The 23,537-nt window shown below is 46.2% G+C and overlaps 2 long non-coding RNA genes across 2 annotated transcripts; both read right to left on the bottom strand.

Moving 5' to 3' along the window:
* Window positions 1–2,406: 2,406 nt before the first annotated feature.
* Window positions 2,407–8,897, bottom strand: LOC119400210 (uncharacterized). Its single transcript, XR_007416979.1, has 3 exons — window positions 8,663–8,897; window positions 8,495–8,575; window positions 2,407–2,836 (listed from the first exon to the last, which is right to left on the bottom strand). It is a non-coding gene; the product is annotated as an uncharacterized LOC119400210 (long non-coding RNA).
* A 2,723-nt stretch (window positions 8,898–11,620) lies between these two features.
* On the bottom strand, window positions 11,621–22,218 carry LOC119400935 (uncharacterized). The gene is made up of 5 exons (XR_005185313.1): window positions 22,162–22,218; window positions 16,531–16,628; window positions 14,009–14,094; window positions 12,673–12,786; window positions 11,621–11,707 (listed from the first exon to the last, which is right to left on the bottom strand). It is a non-coding gene; the product is annotated as an uncharacterized LOC119400935 (long non-coding RNA).
* Between the last annotated feature and the right edge of the window lie 1,319 nt (window positions 22,219–23,537).

The following is a 23,537-nucleotide window of genomic DNA, read 5'->3' as shown; positions in this document are numbered from 1 at the left end:
GCTTGAGTGCATCAACCTAATTTTGGGGGCGATATGGAGGTAAGAAACGTATGGGTGACCTTGAGGAAGAAAAGCATCATTAGCTGGGCAGCGTTCACAGGCGAGTCTCGGTGAGTGCTTCCTGCTACTCACCGAACATCGCAGCCCCACGTCAAAGCAGAAATCTTCCTTGCGGAAGTACTAGCCAATAGCTGTTTACAATTTCTAAGTTCTGCATTCGCAGATTCATGCACCTTCTTACCCTGCGGACACATGTGAAAGCTGGCAGCAGGCTCCATAGCGTACGCCCTGCATTGAGCACTGGCCTACCATACAAAACTCCTCCAAAGACAGTGGCTACATAATGTAGTGATTTCTTTCAAGTGTTGTCGAGCGCACAGCAACAGCAGGAAAACCTCCCCAGTCACTCAGAATTACAGCGCAGGTGGCATTCTAAAGTTTTGTTTTCAGCTCGCTCTGGTGCTCCCAAAGCAGACTAAGCAGCCACTATGACCACATGAGCCTGCCTAGCACGTTGCACCAAAGGTGGCGTCTGCTCTTCCAGTGGTATGCCTTATGCCCAATACCAGTTACGGAAGTGGCCATGAGAGCACCCGGATAAGGGCAGCTAGAAGATAGATGGAGTAGATAATAAGATAAGGAAATAATTTTAAATGCCTCAAGTTAAAGGCACGCTGAAAGCATAGACAGCTCTGTACAAATGCACAATGTTGGTAGGTCCTTAGGTAACAGGTTGTCTAAACCATGTCACTTAGTAGGCTTTAAATAGTGTAATATATGAATACTGCACTCACACCTATGTCTTCAGTCATCTTCGCTTGGCGGGGAATGCCATTCATGCAAACAGTGCGATTGGTTACCAATGTGGTGATGTTGTAAACAGATGAGCCATGCCGCCCTATTTAACGCCTTGTTTGTTCTGCATGCACGAATCGTATTTTATGTACGTGTAAAAATAAAACAATTTCAATGTACGCAGCTTGCAGCATTCAATGTAAGCATCGTAGACAAGTCTGCCACAGCTGTATCGGCGCACTCGCGCTAGGAGTGGAACGGATTTAAAGGCTGTGATAGTAGCCGCAGCAGCCCGTGGAGGGTCCCCTGTAGCGCCAAACACGTGACTGGCTTCTTGCGATGCAGAAAATGACCTAGCCCTTTCAGACTTCAGGAAGCATGTCAATTTCTTTTTGACGGATTTTATGCCTTCACGGGCCCCTCCGATGGCGTGGCATTGACTATCTTCTTTTGCGAACAAGGCAAAGGCAACATTCTGCACGTTGCGTCAGTTGACGAACGAATGCGACCTCGTTTCAAAGTCCGGTGAAAAGGGCAGAATATAAATACAAAGAACGAGAGAAAGTTTCTAGAGGTAGGAATCAGTCTTTAATCGGACGAAAAGCGTCAAAAGCCGACACATAAGACGACACGATGTCTGGTTCTCTAGTGTCCGTATTGGCGCGGCTCACTTTCTTCTACGATAAACATGGGAGGAGTCGATCCCGCCTACGTCGTGCCAAGATGCAAGGACAGCGGTCGCCGTAAAGACGATACATATTTGCTTCACTACGCAGACAGCAGGAACGTCGTGCGGCATGCAGTGGTGTTTTGCTTACCTTCTAGTGGCAAAGCGCAAGTGTCGCACATCAGATTTCGATGCTTGATATCCTGGATGGTGCCTAATATAACCATAACGTACACAGGCGCATATATATTGCACAATATCAAGTACAACAGCGCAAGGAAAGGTTGCAATCGCTTGGAGTTTCAAAAGTTAAACAGGAAGTCTCCATGACACCAGTTGCAGGAAGCAGGTGGCGCTTCGCGCAGTCAAAAACCGAAACCGAAAGCTATTCTTGAGCGCCTCCCGTCATTTACGGCCGCCGACCCACTCGCTTCGATGAAAAGAAATCGAGAGACTTTGCTCCACGGGAGATATGGGGATTTTTGCTGTATTTTAACACACTTATGCGCCATTTGGCTAAAATAAAGGTGTCGAATAGTGGTCTCTGCATCGAATTCTTTCATTCAGCAGCAATTTTTACCCTTGAAGAAGACAAGACTGCTTGTCGAAACGCTGACTCCAGCTACACTCTGTGTCCAAGAATTTTTCACCTTTTCAAGCCGCCATCTTCCCCTGAACTTCTGCCGTTTTTGGATTATCATACTGGCAGGGTTTTGCAGCGTGCGAACATAGGAAAAAAAGGACAGAGTAGACAGAAAGAGCGATAAATTTTGCTGGCTAGAGAAGCTCCAGAGATTAATCCGATGCCATTATATGCAGACTTCCCATTAGTTATCACTTTTGATAGAAGTTATGTTGAGGCATAAAGAAAGACATAAAATAAATGCCTCAGCTTGCGCCACTGGGGTGTAACAGGCTAACAGCGAACAGCTAAAACTTTTGATTGTGAAATGCTGGCATGGTACAACGCTTTGACTAGGGTGTCACTGGAGCCAACATTTCGACAAGACTTGTCTCAAAGTTGCAGCCACGAAGACGACAAGTACGCTTGTCAAAACAGCTCCAGCATCACCCCGTGTACAAGAATTTTTCATATCAGCAAAATCGGTGTTCTTTTGTCCAAAGAATTAGTTAATGCTGTTTATTCCGACATGGCACTCGCTTAATCCATTGCGCTCCAGACAACATGAGCATTTTAAGTCGACTCATTTTCATTAGTAATGTTGCATGGAATGCGTTATACTGCGCTTCCAAAAGTAAATGCGAAATTTCAACAAATGTTGTTGATCATAACCTTTATTGTAGCAATTTCAACCATTATCCTGGCCACTTGGCATAGGAAGAGCAATGGAATTGGTGACTTTGTCCAAAAACCTGCACGCAAAAGGCACAATAAGTACAAGGTGTCTCCATCGAGCAGGCATGTATCACCACAACAAAAATCGGAAGGCTGGCTTGGCAAACGCACAAGCACAGCAGCAATAATTTGTCGAATTGTCGAACATTTGTAAATGCCAAAAGCAGGGGCGGTTGAACAGCTGATTTTGTCTCACTTAATGAAGTAAATCTGGATATGCTAAAGAATCTAGGGTAGGCAACATTAACGAGCTCCTCCACAGCACTGTGTGTGACAATCATATTGTGGTTTTGGGAATATCTGGAATTCTAATTTCATCTTGCACACAAAAGGCATATTAAAAAAATGTTTCAGTCAAGCATGCACATACACCTGCATACCAAAAAAAAACAAGAGGCTACAGTTTGGTCAAAAGACAACAGACGATACAGCACAGGGTGACAGAGGTTTAGGGAAAAATTCAGCCTAGTTGGCAACATACTAAGAATTTTTTGCACATAAGCAACATGAGGAGAAACATGGAGAGACACAACACATGCGCTAACTTTAAACAAAATTGTTTATTGCACACGAGGCAAACATTTATACAGTGTTGGTGCCCTCACACTGCACCAAGAAGCCATGCACAGAGATTTGTATTTTTCTGCTTCATTTTTACAAGACGTACGTAACACTAATCAACTAACAAACTATTGCACAATCAAGAAAGCAGATTTTTTATCCGACAAGGACAGGGACAGAGTGCTAACACGATTGGTACCCAATTTTTGCAATTCCTGCAGCAAATAGTATTATAAACCTCGTTAGTTCAGCTCTGTTGGTTGACAAAACCTTTGTGTGTTCTGCAAGAAAGGTTCACACATTACAATGCTATCTTAACCTATCATTCATGCAGCTGCTTGTTTGCCTAGCATACTGCTTACTGCAGAAAAGAGGTATCTGATAAGCAACAGCTTGTCTACATTCCGCAAACTACATCCTATATCGTTTTCTTCCGTGCTTGACTGCAAATTCTGCAAATTGATTTCAGCTTTCTAGAGCTGGAAAACTATTTGCACATTTGTATGTGACACCAACCTTATTATGTAATGCTAAATTTTGTGCAAGTATAGCACATCAGCTATTCTTTTTTCAGCGACATCACTGTTGGAACAGCCAACTAGAGCAATGGAGCGGTACTTCCTAATTTAAGCCTTTTACGACTTACACTTCTGTTTGTGTGACGCATTGTGTGTGAACCTTTCCCATGTGCTGTGTGTCCTGTTGAGTTGTTACGCTATCCAACTACAGTTATGGAAAGGATGGCATCACGTGCTAATGTACAAGTAGTTTTTCAGCTCCATGCAAGCTGAAATCGATTTGCAGAATTAGTAGTCAAGCACCAAAGAAGACAATTGCTTGCACAAAACGACATAGGACATGCTGAGAAGCTGTCGTTTATCAGATACCTCTTTCATGTGGTAAGTGGTATGTCAGGAAATGGGCCACTGCATGAATGATAGGTTAAGAGAGCACTGTAATCTTGTGAACAAATGCAACGATGGATGGCTGGCGTCACAGTGTAGGGCATGAGAGTATGAACCTTTCTTTCAGGACACAAAGGTTTCATCAGCTAATAGAGTTGAACTAACGAGACTGATAATAGAAGCTGCAAAAATTGTAAAAGTGGGTACCAATTGTGTTAGCACTCCGCAACTATCCTTTTCGAATAAAGAATTAACTGTATTGAATGTGTAGTAGTTCGCGAAGTGATTATAGTGTGCCATATATTTTGTCAAAATAAAACAGAAAAAAATCACACCATCTCCCGCTAAAGGGGACCATTAGGCGATGCGAAGCAGCGTTTCGGCATGTAGAGCCCGCGTTTCAGAGGGCGAGTGGAGAGGAAAAGGGGGAGAGGGAAAGTGGAGAGGGCTTGCGCATGCGCAGTAAGGGTGGTCACGCCGCACACCACCACCACCACCGGATTGAACTCCACTATAAGATGCTTCACATCTAAAAGACATATCTCTCAGCATGGCATCTTGGTGAATCGCTAGGGCACCACCACTGTGTCTATTAGTGCCTTGTGTAAACCATTTCGTTGAAAGTTAGTGCAGACGTTGTCCCTCCCTTTTCGTCCTTGTGTCGCTTATGTGCTAAAGATTCTTACCAAGTGAGTTGAGGTTACTTATGAGTACAGACAGGAAAAAAGATATGTTAAAGGAGTACTGACATGAATTTTAAAAATTTTCGGATTGATGCTCTAAATAAAAATACGGGTGTCGAGAAACCTAAAACGAGTATTGTGGTGCCTGGGAATGCATCGTATGTATTTTATTTATCTCTACCTTAAAAAGACACTTTTGGTTTCGATATCGAGGGGGCAGCTTCTCGGTGACGTTTCATAGCAGTGTGATGTCACAGGGATACAGAAACTCGCGACGTACTAGCGGCAAATCCATCATCTGCCCGTGGTGCACATAAACAACGATAAGTTAATTGTTGTCCAGTGACCCTGACAGTGATTTCTACGATATAGGCTGCATGCAGGATGCAGAACTTGCAAACTCGAGGGAACTGTCTTGACTCGTCAGGATAATGCCCATTGTACTGTGGCTGGCTTGCAGATGCTCAGCGACGAAAACTTCAAAGTCAAATTAAAATATTTGATACGTGTTCTCCGACTCCGGTGTGTGGACATCGTTGACACTGCATACCAAGGAAACCAAAAATGTCCCTTTTGCGATGTCTCAAAATCGTGTCAGTACTCCTTTAAAATTAAAGCAATTTCAACCATAAAATACACATAAGCGCAGCAGCAAAACATTGGTAAACAGCACTAAACTTGTAACAGCCAAAAGCAGGTGCAACTGAACAGTTGATATTGTCCCACACAGTGCAATTAAATTTAGGTGTTTCATGGAATCCCGGGTAGGCAAAATCAACGAGTTCCTCCACAACAGTATGTCTCACAATTGTGACCTGGTTATGGAATTACCAGAATGCTAATTTCGTCCTGCATGCAAAACTCACAATGAAGTCAGTCAAACATATGCATGCAGCAGCTTACCCTATGTTTCAGAAATTACGACAAATCGGAACATTTTCCAAGCATGTTTTTGACACTTTCTGCGATGCTGCAATGGTTATTTATACCACCTGCACAAATCCTTATAAGTGAAACACACGGTGTCTTTAGAAATGTTCACGCATCCGAGGGCAAGCTTGTGAAGCATTTGCACGTTTTCAAAACCTTTAGTACCGATGAAAGTGCCATCTGCATTATACGTTTCGTAGCAAGCCCACTTTTGTAGCTGCCGAGCCATTTGTTCTAGAAAGTCTACATCGTTATCAGTGCCACGGTGCAATTAATAGGTCCCCAACTGCTGCAAGTGCAATTAATAGGTCCCCAATTGCTGCAAATTCATAGGTAGAAGGGTATGGCACACCAACAGGCGTTTCTTGTGTGAGGCGGTACCGGACATAATACACCTATGCTATTTAAAACTCGGCATGCCTTAGTTGGTTACTTGTTTTGTACCGAGCGCACTATGACAGTATGTACTTACAAATGCACATTATCATTTTCATAACCACTGCTATGTTTGTTAGAGCAAGCTTACTCTCTCTTTGCACTTTGAAAGCTCGACACCTTGGCAGACATCGCTTGGTGTTTAGTCAATGAACTTTTTTCCAGACATGCAGCACTGCACTTTCCCCTGATGTTGGACTTTGGCAAGAGGATGCGCCAGCCAGCAAATGTCCACTGAAATGTGAATGCACCGTGCAGAATTTGCACATTTTCTCCAAACTTGTTGACTATCTTCTGTCCTGATCGGTTGAGACATGCTAGTGTGCACACTGTGAACCTTCGGCAAACATTTCACAAGGATTTAATTGGCTTCAGCCCGTGGCAGGAGCACCAGAAAGATGGTAGACAAGTCTGCTATCTGAAAGGCTATGCCTTACCACCCTGCAACTGCCAAATTAAGCATAGCACACAAACTCAGTGCACCGATTCCAGACAAGGTAATTGAGCAGCCTCTCCCTATACAAATAAACTAGTTAACATCAAAGGTAATACCGAAGGATTCCAACAAAAATATGCAGATCTTATGCGAATTTGTCATTTTTCTTTTTTCGAACGTCGATGAATGTGCATGGAGGTAAAGCATCACCTTTGAGACTGGAGTCCAGGAACTCACTTTCCAGTTTTCTTCTTCCTTCAGAAACTAGGCAACTAACAACGCCAAATGCTACTTTGAAAGATGGTGACGATAATACTGAAACTTTCTGCAGTATTTCAGCATATATGGATCTGCGGTATGTGCAAAATCTATCTCATACAGAAACATACCCATCCCTACAACATGCTTTCAATAACAAACAACGGAAGAAACTGTTGATGTACTTGATGTCTTGAGCCTCTAATTTATGATAGAACATAGCACGCAATGGAAGAATTTAGGAAGCTTGTACATTAACTGCTGACCTAAAACAGCCAGAAAATATTCCGGGATGTCGGTGTTTGTCATAAGAGCCATGCTAATACATGGCAATAGCAGATGGTAATGAAACTGGCATGCTTTCATCTGGGCTCTTTGGCTCGCTCTTGCTAGTAATCTTAGCACTGTTAACGATTACAAGCATCTAAAAAGGAAATTTACTTTTCCTGGAGGGCTATTGAAGACTGAATGACACAGTTATGCCCTGCCTTCTGTATTTTGCGGGCCTCGAAGATTTCACGTGTCAACTGGTCGTGGTGGCGGAAAAGAATCCTCATTCTAGAAAATTCTGCGGTGTACCCGCAATCTTGGCAGTGCATTGCCAAGTGCGTCGAGCAAACATTACCTCTCGGGGAATTTTGATGCTCCCTCAGTTGCGAGTTTATGCGTCGCCCCGATTGCCCAATGTAAACACTTCCACACGTGAAGGGTATGCTGTACACAATGCCAATGGCACAAAAACATTCGTGCGCTTAATGGAATATGAATCCTTCACCACTGGGCCTTTTTCCGCACTGCTGTGCAGATATCACCAACTTTATTCTTGGCTGCAAACACCACTTCAATGCCATGACGTCGTCATGAGTTTCTTGCCTTGTAAGAGCATGTGCAGTAAGAGTATATTATGTTGTTTCTTCAATAAACTTTTCAGTTGAAAGTCAGCACTCGTGTCGTGTCTACTCGTCCTTGGTCTCTGTTATTTCGCACTGTTTTGCCTCTACCAGCGATGAATTGTTACCAACTCGCCCAATTTTCAATCATACTAACCTGTAAACCTTCGGCCTAGATTTCTTTTACTTTGAGCGGTCCTGCCCACGGTTTTTGAACCACGAGAGCCCTATGAACCACGAGAGCCCTATTGTATGTGTTAGCCTCCTGCAAAGCTTTGAACAATGGCTTGAAAATAAAATTTTGAATCACAGCGCAAGTTGCCCTCATTAAAGCCAGACCGATGCAAAAGCTGTGCCCCCTTGAACTTCATGTCTGGCTTCTTGGCAGAGCAGTGGCTGTGCCCATTAAGCTAATGAAAAAAAGCCCATGAGCAGTGAAGGGGGGACGCTACGGCTCATTATTAAATACTTTTTGTTTAACGTTGGCAGATCAATTTTTGTGCACTGATTAGTACGCCACTTCTGACATATTTCACAATGGTCAAACGAAGAATATGCACGCACAAAGTGTACTTACATACAGCTCTACAGCTCCAACTTTCTCCATGGGCTCGGATCCAACGTCAAAGCGTTACGACTGCACTCGCAGCATGGGCACCTGCGCAAATAAAAGCTTTTTTGCACACTAATGTACAAGCGAAGACCTAGCTTATTGCATTCGTTCTCATAAGTGTGTGTCACAAACCTTTTACTAGTTCAACTCTATGGCAAGAAAGTAACTACAAGCGGTATTCAACCGTTTCCATACAATGCGTGAGACGGAAGCTGCATAAGTTTCTGTCGCACCAATTGAACGGTGTTCCCAGGCTACAAGAAAATACAAAAACTGTCACGCTGAAAATAGTTCTAAGTAGAGACGCGTACTGCGTGGAGAAATTTCATCGTCGCGCGTAGAAAACATCGCAGAACAAGGAATGCAAGAACTTACCTTGACGTTAGTTGACACCGGCGCGAAGCGCGTTTAGGGACAAGTGGAGCTAGGGGCGTTCTCCTCCTCAGAACCTAGGCCAGCGGCCGTCTTCAGGGAGAAAAAGTGCCCAGAAGCGCGTTTCAGGCGCTATCGGATGGCGGCGCGGCGGTCGCTCCCTGTAGTGGCCACGAAAACAAATGTCGCCGCGGCGAAGGCCCCGCCTACAGCTGTCATTGCGCTTGCGCGCAAGTTTCCGAAGCGCCCGGCAGAGGCGCTCCGCGGAGCGCCGGCCGCACGGCGCGGTGTTCAGGGTAGAAGTGGACGGCGTACACGTGCTTTATTAAGAAATAAGCGGCGAGGTGATATCGCCTGTAGGAAGGGCAGTAAAAGCGAGAAAGAAACCACTTGTCTTTGATGATGTCCTTTATACTCTATTTATTACTGGCTGATGTCATGTAATACCAATGTTTTTAGATTACTAAAAACGATCTAAAGACGCAGTCGTGTTGGCGTATGTACACTGAGCACGGTACGCCTGTGCAATATACTACTCATGCTGCGGCATGCATGCATCATGCACGCAATGCGAACATGGCGCCTGACTGCCGCCTGAAATATTCTCACCATCGAACTGGAACTACGGATACTGAAGCATCAGGAAAAGCATTGCGATTATTTGGCAAGCAACGACGGCACATTTTTAACATGTTAGGATCGGCTTTCACGGCTTGGCGCTGCTTGGACGCTGGGATTGGGAATGATTTGGCGGCGTCTGCCTTGCTTTCTTCCGGGTCAACGTTTCCCGAAGTGCACCTGATGCGGCGACAACACGGCAGTTCGTGTTCTGAACCCTTCAAAGCTGTCAGTGCCCCTCGTCCAGCGCCTTGGACACACCCGACCGAGTTTGACGGTTTTATGGCCTGAAAGTAAGCTGTTTGCAGTCAAGGCTGCTCGGATCAAGCAGTCACCTGTGCACTGCTTTGTCCAACGTTCTGCGAGATGCACCGAGCGCCTCACAGGTACCTTTCTTGCACACCGTGGTGCCTTTATTGCTTCGGGGGCTAGCCGTCAGCTGCGCCGGCGCCGCTATGGAGGAAAGGCTGCACCTGACTGCACGGCCACTTTTCGGGAATTTGCGTCGCCTCGACCTCCCTCCCGCGGACCCGTCCCTGAACTCCCGTGACCGTTTCCCCATCTTTCCTGTCCTGTTTTCTCTTCGTTGGATGATGTGCTCCTATCTCTTTTCTCTCTATTTTCCTACTATTCTTTTATTCCCTCCTTACCCCCACCCCTACAAGGCACTGCGCCGTGTCGCCTATAGGCAGAAAGAAATTAGGTGCCTTTTTCCTTTCCCTAATAACCACTGAAGAAGAAGGTGATGACTGCAATCTTGGGAAGACCAAGGCGTCGGATTGCTCTAAAACACAAACGTTCTTGTTACCAGCTCCGGCTCCTGATCTCTACTTTTCCCTCAGGCATGGCTGGTTCCGGTCCTGTGGGCGACCCCCGACTATCACAATGTGCGGGTCTGCCATGAGTTTGCTCAAGATCGACTCAGTTTCTTGGGAAAAATACTTGCAGCTGAAATTACAAGGCTCACAGCGGCTGAAAAAAAGCATATGCACCGAATTTTAGAGCTTTTTCTTGTGTTTAACTGCCGTTAATTTTATCCTCTCGCATAGAAGGGCTAAAAGCTGATGCAACTGCGCGAAAAACGCCCGCCTTTAGGCGAGGTTAGGTTGGTGAAGCGAAAACGAATAAATATACGGACAAGGGTACCGGGTAAAATTCGATGCAAGTGCCGCAAGCAAAACGCAAGAAATTGGGCTGTCTCTCGGTCGCAAGGAATGTGAAAACGACGAACACGGGCGCATTTGTTGTTGTTTGAATGTGGGCACATTCGACATGAACTCACTTAGACAGCATTATTTGGACGTTCAGACAGCAGCGCTGCGATCGGTTTTGTATATTCTCGCGTTCTTCCTTGTAAGCATTGAAAGCTGCATTGAGTGCTACGTCATAGCCTCTGCCCTATCGACAAGCACAGGCACATTTTAATGCTCAGCATCAATGCTGGAGTTTTTGAGTAAGCTCCTCCTAGATGACGCACGGGAATAGTTGACACGTATGCCGAGTAGGTGTGGGCCGCAAACATCGCATTAGTTTGGATGATCACAAACCACCTGGCACAGCGTTAACCATCACGTTCACTTCTCTCGCACTAACCTAACCAAACGCAACTCGGCTCAACCCAGCACAACTCGAGTGCTTCGTTGTGGCACCCTATTTGCAGCCTTTGCGAGATGCCAGATTCCATAGTTTACGACTCAGCCTCAAGCAAAGACGCATTCGATTACTCTGCGTGCGCGATACACATGCATTATCATTCGTGTTCTTGCGGGATTGCGCAGAACTGACTTGCTATACTCTATATACGTGCGTGCGTGTAGATATACACATGCAGAGTTGCAGAACAAAGTAGCACAAAGTGAAAAAAAGAAATTTTAATCGGGAAATTAAATCCACTGCGCATGTTTTGCGCAGTTATTTACGTCACAAAACAGGCACCTGGATATCCATTGTGTTTACCTAAGCTGCATTTGAATCGCAATAGAAGGGCATTTCCGCATTATGGCCATATTAAATGTGGCCGCGACTGACTGTCGAACCCCGAACAAACAACGTAGTCGTGATCTAAGTATACCTTAAGCAATGACAGCGCACAGTTCTTACCACTGTTGGTGGTCTGTGAAGCCACCTTTGCTAAAAGACGAGTCAATGTTCTTCCATCCAGAGAGGTGGATACCACAGAAGGCCGCGCTGCGGGGAAAAACACAGCACTTGCATAAGAACACGAATTCAACAGGTTTAACAACCTCGCGATTAGAAGAATAGACTAGAAGAGCACACGTGCCAACAGGGAGGCAACGAACGCACGTGTACATTTATATTTTTACAACGTCACGTTTCGTATGTCAGTTTCGTATGTGGCCTCCATCATCGGGTAACCTCCACAGAAAATTGTGAATGAAAAATTATTCGCCTAAGTTGACACACTGTTACATGGCACAATGCGTTAAAGAGTTCTACACAAGATTCATAATTGTCAGTTAAATATGAATATAGTAAATATCCAACCCTCCACTACATCTCACAGCCCGAGACACATTGGGACGCTAACACCACAAACCAACCTTATCTTCTGTACAAGTAGTTTACCTTCTTGTGCTTGCAACTGTCTCCACTTCAAGGTTTAAAAAATCCTACATATCAGCACATACCGTATTTACACGATTGGAGGTCGACCAATTTTATCTAAATTTCAAATCCCAAGTTGGGAGGGGGTGGGGGATCGACTTACAATCGAAACAAACTAGTAGTGAGAGTTACGGCGGGACAAACGAGAAATCGGGGTCGCTGTGGCATGGTTACAACATCAAGTTTGCGTTTCGGTTCTACATGTAGCATATACCGTTTTTGCTCACGCATAGCCGGCACGCTCACCAAAGATTCACTGAAACTGTTTCAAAATGTGATCCCTGCGAACTGCCGCAAAGCTAGCCACCTATCCACGGGCGCCGACTCGGCCTCGCATCGCCTCGGCCTTTACCGAGAATTGTGTAGTGCGAGGTTACAATCACTTCAGTACGTGGTACAAGACGGATTAGTACGCGAGAAAACGCGTAAGAAAAATAGGCGGCGATACCACCAGTTACCGCACCAGCCGCTATGACGTCATAGCTTTCAGCGCGAACGTAAGTCAAGAATCGGCTGCGTATACTCACCTACATGATAGTAGTGACGTTGTGGTTGATGTGCCCTCGACCATGAAGGGCATCACGGCTGAGCACGCCGCCGATTGCCACAGCGAATGCGGAAGATGTCTCCGCCAGCCAAACCTGTAAACAGCGTCGTTGATGTGGAAGTGGTCGTGCGCTGTTCTCAGCGAAACGTTTTGCTGTTTGCTTGTATATCGTAACACCAACGTAAGTAACAGAGACGTTGCATAGTTCATTTGGGATGCTTAGACACATCCATGCAAATGTGTCGCACTTTCGCCGCAAGAGAAGCAATGAATGCGACGGCAACAAACTTGGAGGACGCGTGAGCTTCGCCTCCAAGAGTAGAACGCCTTCTCAATCGCTAACCTGGCTTCCCTTCTCGGTGGACGCCTGAACCGTGCCTCACGAAAATCGGGAACGTTTTAAGTGCGCGTAACATAGGTCATTTCAAACTGTCCTAGAATACCTGCTGCAAGCACAGTTGAGCAGTACCCGCTACGCCATAATCATATTTCGCGATTCGGCGAAGTACCCATGGACTACTCGTCGGTAAGGGAACACGCGCACCTGCGCAGTTGCACACTTGGTTGATGCTATTACTGATAGCGATGATTAATTGTGCCCGTGCGCTTTGTAATTGGTGGGCCTTCAAAGCAACCACACCATGCGCAATCCGCATGTGTTCAATGTTGGCGCGATCCTACGCAATATTACACGCGCTTTCGCTACGCAATATTACACGAGCTAGGGACACATCCTCGCACTAAACGACATTCGTATATGGTTTTTTTCCGAAACAGGCGCTGCTCCGTGTTGGAACACCTTTAACGCAAACTTCGCGATATTGCGCACGCTCCCGCGAGCGATTACGCCCCAAGTCGCACTTTGGGAACTCCTCCATGCCTTTCGCGCGTCTGAGACGGCCGGGGCCTCAACGCTCACGCGCTTTCCCTCGCACATAGGACACATGACACGCACGACGACGTTATAAATTTGGACGTTATAGAGAACATGACGGTGATGCCGACGGCGAAAGGCACCCTATGTCTATACAATTGTTATCGCAATAAAATCCTTTAATTTTAATTTGGATTCGAAATTATGCCTGTGTGTGTGTGTGTGTGTGTGTGTGTGTGTGTGTGTGTGTGTGTGTGTGTGTGTGTGTGTGTGTGTGTGTGTGTGTGTGTGTGTGTGTGTGCGCGTGCGTGCGTGTGTGTGTGTGCGTGTGTGTGCGTGTGTGTGTGTGTGTGTGTGTGTGTGTGTGTGTGTGTGTGTGTGTGTGTGTGTGTGTGTGTGTGTGTGTGTGTGTGTGTGTTATGTGACACATATCAGTGCTTACCGCTGTGGGGGGTCTGCTCATCGATGGATCACATCACAGCGCAGCACGCGACTGAATGCCACAGCGATGAGTCCACCTCGTACAGTCTGCGTATACAACACAACACGGCATCAGGGTTTTAAAACCAGTCTGCTACATAGTAGAGTTGTAACAGCATTAACACAGACAAACTAATAGTTAAAGTATATAACAACGGAACTAACCATCATGACATAATGAAGGATTTCATTGATTTTTGTAACCAGCGATTCTAAGAGAAGGCAAACGTGAGAGGGGGACAGAGAAAGTTAGGTGGGCAGATGAAGATGTTTGCGGTTATAACGTATACTATGGCCGTAACAAGCACGGGACCTAGTTGATCGGCGGAACATGGGAGAGGCCTTTGTTCTGCAGTGGGAGCAGTCAGGCTGATGACGTTGAAGCTTGAGTCAAGGGTCAAGTTGCAGATGCTTTCCGATTACGTATCCTCTGCTATTACTTTTGCGTTTGGTACTCATGTATAGCCTCGACAACTTTTACTTCCGCGTTTTTGCAAACTGCTGGCTTTCATGCGTTTCATCCGCGCGACATGTTATCGATTTGGACTTGTACGGAACATGACGGCGACGGCGACGTGAAAAATGCGTTGGTTATCGCAATATTAACTTGGATTCGAAATTATGCCTGTTGGACAAAGGAAAATGAACACTTGTGCTGGCTGCCGGGCGGGGTCCGCTCGCTTAAGAACACATTACAGCTTTCCGTTTAGGTATTTGCTTGCTTACTTTTGCGTTTGGTGCACTGAGGTACTTTTCACAACTTTTTTTAATTTGTATACATGCGTTTAGTACAGAGACGTACTATGAGGTATCCTTGTCAACGTTATAGCTATGGGACCTCATAACGTTTGAACTTCAAAAGAGAATTTGAACAGCACACCAAGGCGACGGGACATATGTATCCATTGACTTCGTGTGTTTGCTTTGTAATAAATAGTAAGCCATGTATGTATATCAGGTTCAGCTTTATGGAAAGCGAAGCAATGGAATAAACTGACGAGGAATAACACTGAACAGATACAAGCCACCCCGCACCGCTGATGAGATGACATGGTTTATTTAGTTCGCAGAAGAAATACCATCCTTTCCGCACATCCGGTAAATTTCCGAAGCACTACGGCGGCTCCTACAATCATATCGTGGTTTTGGAAGAAAAACCTATTATTGAGTACTGTACAAACCACGGCCCACTACACTCACCCTTTTCGACAACGGGAAGGGAACGTGCAGCGGCGGGGCTCAGCGACTGCATCGCTGAGCCCCGCCGCTGCACGCGACTCAGTGCCACAGCGGAGGAACCACCTGTCATCATCGCACCATCTATTGCCGTTGCCTTGCAGTTGTCCTGAAGCCAACGATGACGCTGGCTGGCTGAAATATATTTGGCAAACGTATATCGTGGACTTCACACGGACAATCAATTAAAACTAAGAAATCCATTTATTAGACTTTGGTTTTGTTTTACGGCGGTGTATTTTGAAAGCAGTACGTAGCATGCACTTCGGGTAAAACACTTTCGACACCGGTAAGTATCCGCCTTGACGTTAACCGCGACTACGGGCGACCACGCCCTCTAGGTCAAAGTACAGGGCGGAGGCGCGCATTTCAACTCCGGCGGAAGTGGAGCAACCTTCAAAGCGCGCCCTCTGCGCCATCTCGCGGGAGATAGTGAACAAACCTCTGCCGCGCTGAAAGTTTCCTTTCCGGGTGAATGTAGTTTGCCGTTATGAACTCGGTACGTGACTTAACGTGATGCAGCGTGACGAGATGCGATCGAATTCGTAACGGAAGATCGAATATTAGGTGGAGCGTGCATGTGTTAGCAAGTGTTTGTCCCGGGCCGTTTTCATGAATTCATAAAAAACGTCACTGAAGCCACACTTTCCCACCTCTTTTCTATAAATACCTATGCTACGCTTTACTCTCTCCCCTCCTCTCATTTACTTTTTACTTTAAACAAGAACGTGCACACATACACACACCCTCACTTCCCAAGAACAATGGCTATGACAGGAACAATGAACATAACCACTGGTGTAGCCGGGGGGGGGGGGGGGGGGACGGAGTTAGGGAGGGTTGGAACACCCCTACGTTTTCCGATTTGCATGCGTATAATATACACGCACAAATACAAAACGTCAGCAAAATCTTGTGGCAAAATTTTGACAAAGTTGGGTGCTGCTTGGGTTCTCGCGTTGGCATATACAAGCACGATTTATTTAGCACAATATTGCGCGCTGAAAAAATTTGTGCTTGTCCTAAAAAGTGCAAACTATTCAGCATTTTCCGATGTTTCGTCGTGGAACAAAAAACAGATGAATAAAATGTTGTCATGAAAGATACTGCGAGAACGCCGGGATACTGTGCCTCAATAAGCAGTGCTCACATTCGCATATACTAGCGCGATGTCATTTTTTGATTGGAGACCAAGTGTCGAATCTAGAAGAATCGAAGTATACTGGTGTAGTGGATTGAGTTACTCACCCCTGGTCACGCCATGGCTGCGAACGACCATCGGGGCCTCGCGCACGAGTCGGAAGGGCACGCAACTCGTTGTCACAGCGGACGCCTTCTTGCGTCATCTGCGTATAAATATAAAACGTTCAGGGCAACGGAGACTGGGAAGAGGAGCTAGAAAGGCGGTGCTTAAGCAGGTCATGACAAGCTGTGCTCGTGCAACCACATTTGTGGTGCACGATGAAGCACCCGATGGAACATCTACTGCGAGATTTAAAAGCGTACGCGAGAGGTGTCATGTTTTACACCGCAATACGCCGAGGGACCCTTACCTGTCAAGCTCCCGTTAAAGCGCAATCCATTCTTTTAGGTCATCGCATGATGGCATGGAGCAGTCCGGGACATCTGTTGGCACACGATAAGGTACAAGAAAAAAATCACAGCATATCCACGGAGTGAATGATGATGAGTGGGCGAAGCTGCGGAGGTTCATCGGTAAACCGTGAATCTTCCGTGAATTCTGCCCAGTACATCATCACCGACGTGAGATAGGGCGCGTTTATACTAAAGGTTCGATGAGTTATGACGACTTGCAGCTCACTTTAATTTTACATGTACGCTGCGAATTTTCATTGCTTAGAAAACCATTGCTTTAGAAAACATCTGGCGTCTTTCGTTAAGCAGCTGGCGTCTTTTCCTTTTGCTTTAGAAACTTCTGGCGTTCTTCCGTTTTGCTTTTACAAAACATCTGGCGTCTTTCGTTGGTTTATTTCATCAATAAACGGCGTTTTGAACAAAATTTTTATTGTTTAATCACGCACAGGAGAAATCTCACCAGGCACTACCTTGGAGGTAAAGAATGGCTGCTAATGGGAATGAGAGGCAGAAGAAGTCGGCTTTTAGCTACCGCTGCGAATTTTTTATTGTTCAACAACGCACAGGAAAAATCTCCCACCGGCACCACCTTGGAGGTCAAAGCGTAAGACTGGTTACGGACTACGACTACGACTACGAGGGACGAACGGGTGCCGCCTTAAGGAGCTTCGCCCCTAAAAAAAAAGGGGGCGCCTCGTATCTGAAGCACTATTGCCGAAACAGCATTGCGATTACATGCGGTGACAAACACGTTACTTGGCGGCTACTCTTGGCAGGCATCAGACCTGCTATAAAAGCGCATTTAAACGCGAATGAGAATGGTGACCGGGACCTTCGCCTCAAGGGTTCGCCTCAAGGGTTATGCGATGGCGAAATTTGGCCGTTTTATTAGTCTACTTGCTGTTACTGCTACTGTTAGTCTACATAGTTACTATATTAGTCTGCATTCGTTTGCATTGAACCCGGATTTTATGCACTGCAACAAAAAGCAACGTGACGCACCGACAAGGAAAAATTTTTCCTTCGCAATACACTTAGGGGCATATATACTGAAAATTTCCCGTCTCATTATCGTCGCAGTAATTTTCATTAGCGTGCAACGCCGGTTAGACGCTCATAGTGGCCTATAGCCACGCGGGATATCAACACAGAGTAGTTTCGTATGCAAAATCTACATACAAAAGGGAAGGTGCACTGTTGTAAATTTACAATTGGAACCTCAATAAAAAACCGCTTTCAGCGCTCCCGTCAATGGTCACTGTAATAAAACTTTCACCTTAGCATACACATGAATCTTTTGGGCAATGGCAGCTATCCGGATGGATGGATGGATGCTATGAGCGTCCCCTTTAAAACGGGGCGGTGGCATGTCTGCCACCAGGCTCGAAGAAAAAAAAAGAAAAAAAGCTTCCTTGTTTCATGTTGGCCTAATACCTTATCTACATTGATTAAATTATGTTATTATGCCAAAAAATATAAATTCACGGTCCATATCTCTGGCTCTTAAGGCAGAATGACCCTATTTTCCCCCCATTATTTATATTTGTTCTTTATCTCTACTTTTCTGCCACCAATACTCTAACAGCTACTTATTTCTGCTCTTTGTGGCAAGCGCTCCCTTGTGAGGAATAAATGCATATCGAGATTTTGTGCTTATAGGGACCGGATGCCCTCATACGAATGCCATGGATAGACGCTAGTCCACGCACATGCAGGTCGTGATGCCGAGTTAAGATGGTTTCATCTCCCTTATGTTATTCACGCTAGAGAAATGGATTTTGGTGTGTTTTAAGGTAATTCAGGTACGAAAAATCGGATACGTAGTGCCTCCAGGCTTCGCAAGATCCGATAACTGCGCTATACGCAACAATGAAAAATGTGGTTCTAAAAGTAGTGATTGATAGGGTTATCTACCATAACATGTACGATTTGGCTCCTCAAGGCAGCCCTAGGACGCCGTGGCCGGGATTCGATCCTCCGACCTTTGGGTTGGCAATGGAGCACCATAACCACTAGACCACCGTGGCGAGTACAGATATTGTCGGGATTCGTTAAAGGGACTGACAACTGCCCAGAACATGAAATGAGATGACTGCACTGATGAAAAGATTGTCCGTCGCATTGGCTCAAACCAACCCTGTTTATCTCGTGAGAGGTGGATTTATATTTTTATTTCTTCATTGAAAGTCGCGAAAAATGACCTTTGGCGCCTCTGGCGGCAAAATCATCAATGGTCCAATGAAGCCGCACTGTAAACAAAAATTAGCCGAGATGGGAGCTTTTCCAGCATATGAGCTCCTAAAACTCCCATGCCCCAATCATTTACTCCCTGGTAGCGGAGTGATGTCGGCACATGTCGTCGTAAAACGCCCATTGCTTAATGAGGGAGTTTATGAACGACATGACCTTGTTAAACTCCCCACGGAGTTTTAGATCACGTGGTTAGAAACTCCCTATGGGAGGTTTAAAAAGCATTTTTGGTCGTGACGTGCGTGTCACGTGGTTAGAAACTCCCTATGGGAGTTTTAAAAACCATTTTTGGTCGTGACGTGCGTGCGTGTGTGAATGTGCGTGTGTGTACGGGCATCTGTTTAGCACGCCGGTGTGAAGCTCCAGTGCCTTGTGTGAGTCGCCGTGTGAGCATTGTCGACAGACAACGAAATTATCAGTGCAGCGAGGATTTGAAACGGCCGGCCGAGACAAGTTCAACTAACGCCAGCGTCCGACCGCGAACACATCGAGCTGGCTGTCGCGTGTTTATTCTCCCGTCAAGCGGCAATGCCCATGCACACGAGTGCAAGCCTCCGACACGCCACGGATACCTCGCTTCAACGTGCCGAGTTACGAAGAAGTGCGAAAAATAATTTCATCGGTAACAAAAGTAAGCTGTTGCGATCGTCAGCGGGTTGTTTCTGGAGTTTCACCGGCTAAAACTTCGAAGCAGAAAGAAGTAGGCTTCGCTGCGTCGTCGGCATCAAGCCGGCCGGCGGCCGGTGTGAAAGCTGCGCCGGCGACGCGCTCGCCCCGACCACCGGCAACGCTTGCTTCTCGGAGTGTCACCGAACCGTTGTTTCACCGGCTGCAACTTCTAAGCGGTAAGAAGGCTTCGCTACTTCATCGGTACCAAGCCGGCGGCGTAGCGAACTCGCACCGCCACACCGGTCGCCGTGGTGAGTTCTACGAGCTCGCATCGGCCACCGGTGAAGCAAAGAATATGTTTCACAGAAAATAAAAGCTGCTGGAATGAATAAGTCTAAATGTCTCTTTTGCGCCATGCAACCACCGCTGTCAAACGTCTAGCGAGAAGGCGAGCGCCGATACGAGACAGATTGAACCAACATGCGACCGCCGTTGCACTGCGAGCAACAGGAACCGCGGCTACGAGCCGTCTCGTTCGTTGTAAGTGCATCGCTCCGTAGCTTAACGCGGATAGCGGACTCGGATAGCGGCAGTGTGTGTGTAAAATAACGGCAACGAAAACTGTACAGCAGCAAGCATTTTGTGATAGCGAGCTGTCGTTCATCAGCCGTGCCGTACTCCTGGGAGAGGCCTAGCGACGCCGTCGGCCACAACGCGGTATATACCGGCGGGGCGACGCATTTCTTCGCCGGTGTTGCTCGTGAATGTGTGCCGCTGAAGCGTTCGTGCACGGCCGCTCATGGTTCGTGTACGATTATGTGCATTTTACAGACTCACGCACAGTACTGCTAAGGCGGATACATCCCATGCGACAGAGTGCCAGCTGATAATCAAAATTCGCTAATTAAGAAGGCGTTGAATGTTAGGCGGGTTTATAGTAAAAGATAGGTGTGCCTCAGTGGTATCTATAAGCTCATCACAAATTTACACGTACGCCATGAATGTTTGTTGCTTAATTTCGGAGAAAGAAGTGTCCCATCTGAGCCACATTGGAGGTCAAGATGTGGTGCCTATATATACTCGGTGACCAAAGTTTGGTTGTGAAGCGCTGGTGGTGAGTTGTTGTCAGTGTGAGTGTTGTATTACTTTGCGAACGTTGTGTGCATGTTTATGTACGTGTGATCTAGTGTGCGTGTTTCGATGCTAATTTAATTAAAGAGCGAAAAGCATTTTTTTTTCTTTTTGATGGTTATAAAAATTTACTCCCATATTTACCTGGAAAAGCTCCCCTATGGATGTAAACAAAAACTCCCCTCTGTCCATCCAAAAACCCCGTCCTGTTGGGGAGTAAATTTTTTACTCCGTCCGGACGGTGTTTTTAAAACCCCCATCAGGGCGTGCGCTAGAGGACAAGCCATTTACTCCCATCTCGGCTTATTTTTGCTAACAGTGCGGTCACGTGACCGTTGATTGGTGTACGCGTTCGATGACTTTTCTATTAGTACTGAAATATTGTTGATTTCTTTATATTCAAAGATATAAGATGATAAAGATATAAAAGATATAAAAAGATAAAAATGTGCATATAGGCCTGCGTTAGTTGTATGCAACAAAGTGGCGCTGCCTTCGCTTGGCGTAGACAGCCTTGACACAGGCGCAGGCGCACACAACGATATAAAAATACCGAGAAGGTGTATAAAGCCACATAATCGCATTGTAACAGCTTGCTATTTTCAAAAATGGTTGGAAGCTCAAAATAAAGGTGGTTAAGTATAATTACAGTAACTCCTGCGAAAGCAGAACAACGACAGCTTTCACAGGGGCTACGGCATCGCTATCAATTCTCAGCGTTGCTGGAGCAAGCCTTCATGCGTGTTTGGAGCCTTTCAGATCGAAAAATACTGCTTATAAAATAACTACGTGCTTTTAGGATAAACCACTGTCGCTACAAGCGCTACGAAGGGTGAGCTTCCTGTCGCGCCGTAAAAAACTGGGTCGAGAAAAATCAGTTGTCGGTCCCTTTAAGTGGAGCTGAGATCATATTGCTACCGTATATCGTCAAATTACTACCCTTACTGCCCTAGAAACAGTGACACATCGGTGGTCCCTGCCCCTCTTTGGCAATGCAAGATGAAAATGGGGGGGGGGGGGGGGGCAGATCTGTGCATCTTTCTGCCGTTTTTAAGACACTGCTATCGCAAGAAAACACCATTCACTGAACAAACTGTTGCGCATCCGATTCTTGAAAAGCATTTTAAAAAGCAGAGTTGCACACGGCCCAATAAAACGGGGCAAAAAAGAGGGTCTGTGTCACGGTTTAGTTGATATCAAGGTTCTACATTAATAAAGATGAAAGCCCGCGATTCGAACCACGTACATTATACACTACGTAGTTGTCACGTGAACAAGTGACGTCATACTTACCCCAGCCGGCCTGGCACGCAACCGATTGCCAGAGCGGATAAACGCAGCGTCGTGCGGTGCCTTGCAGTTGTCCTGAAGATGGCGAAGCCATCTGAAATATACAAATTCAAGCAGCGAGGAGAGGCAACATGAGAAAGATATGCTTGACACATCACATGTATACAGGGTGCCCCAGCTATCTTTAGCCAGAGTTTAAAATTATGCCAACGCACTCAGTGACGATGCGACCAAATTCATGTTGGTGACTATTGCCAAAAGCAAGTCGGACTATTTTTTGTGCTCTGATTAATTGCTTAATGAGGGCACTTTAACTAAGATTCGAAGCAACGAACCTTGGCAGAAAATTCCAAGTAAAAAGTTGCAGATCGGTTTTCTAAACGTCCTATCCGAGTTTTTCTTTTTGAACTTTCTATCCATTAAGTATTATTTCTGCTTACTGCGGGTGCCTGCGAAATACAAAAAATATCACGTGACCTACCCGCTTGCGCGCCAGTGCGCGCCATGATTCTAGTGCTCTCTAACGTTCCGCATGCAAGCGACCATAGCATTTGCCCGGTTGTGCTGCCTCGACAGGGCAGTGACGATGGCGGTGGCTGTGCGACGAACACGTGTTGCTAGCGGCAACACAAGCGATAGCCGCTGCGTCTGCTTATCGCTGCCATGAACCGGCGCGAGGGAAGCTTATCGTTTGTACGTGGACGTTAGGCGCGCAAGCGGGCATATCACGTGGTATTTTTTTTTGTATTTCGCGGGCATCTGCAGTAAGCAGAAAAACACTAATACTTAAAGGAGTACTGACACGATTTTGAGACATCGCAAAAGGGACATTTTCCGTTTCCTTGGTATGCAGTGTTAACGCTGTCCGCACACCGGTGTCGGAGAACACGTATAAAATATTTTAAAGGGGTGGTGCCACCAAACTTGTGGCTTGCGCGTTCTTTGCTGTAAGCGTTTCCTATAGCTCAAGGAAGCATGATGCACGCACCAAGATTCATGTATTCTCGCTAAATAATTTAATATCGCCTTTTGATGTGGACAACTTTCGGTTTCGGTTTCTGGGCGCCGAGGTTGGGCAGTGACGTAGAAGTGTAGGAGGCGTGGTCACGTGACCACACAAGGCTGTGACGCACTTAGCCAGGAAGCGATCGAAACTCGGCGAGGGATGTAGGAACCGATGCTTTGCCGGTACTATAGTGAACTAGAATATATTGTAGTTCACTACAGCCGGTACGTACGTTGCGGAAGTGGCGGAGATCAGGAGGTCACTCACGTTACTACAGCAGATTTGGTGTGACGTCACTACAACTTTCGTTGCCCATCCTACAGATCTACGTCACTGTTGGCGCGCTAGCGATGGGTTTCGATCGGGAGAATGG

This window comes from Rhipicephalus sanguineus, chromosome 7 (assembly GCF_013339695.2).
Source record: "Rhipicephalus sanguineus isolate Rsan-2018 chromosome 7, BIME_Rsan_1.4, whole genome shotgun sequence".
Lineage (NCBI taxonomy): Eukaryota > Metazoa > Arthropoda > Arachnida > Ixodida > Ixodidae > Rhipicephalus > Rhipicephalus sanguineus.
The sequence above is the reverse complement of the archived record's forward strand: the minus strand, read 5'-3'. Positions and strand labels throughout refer to the sequence as shown.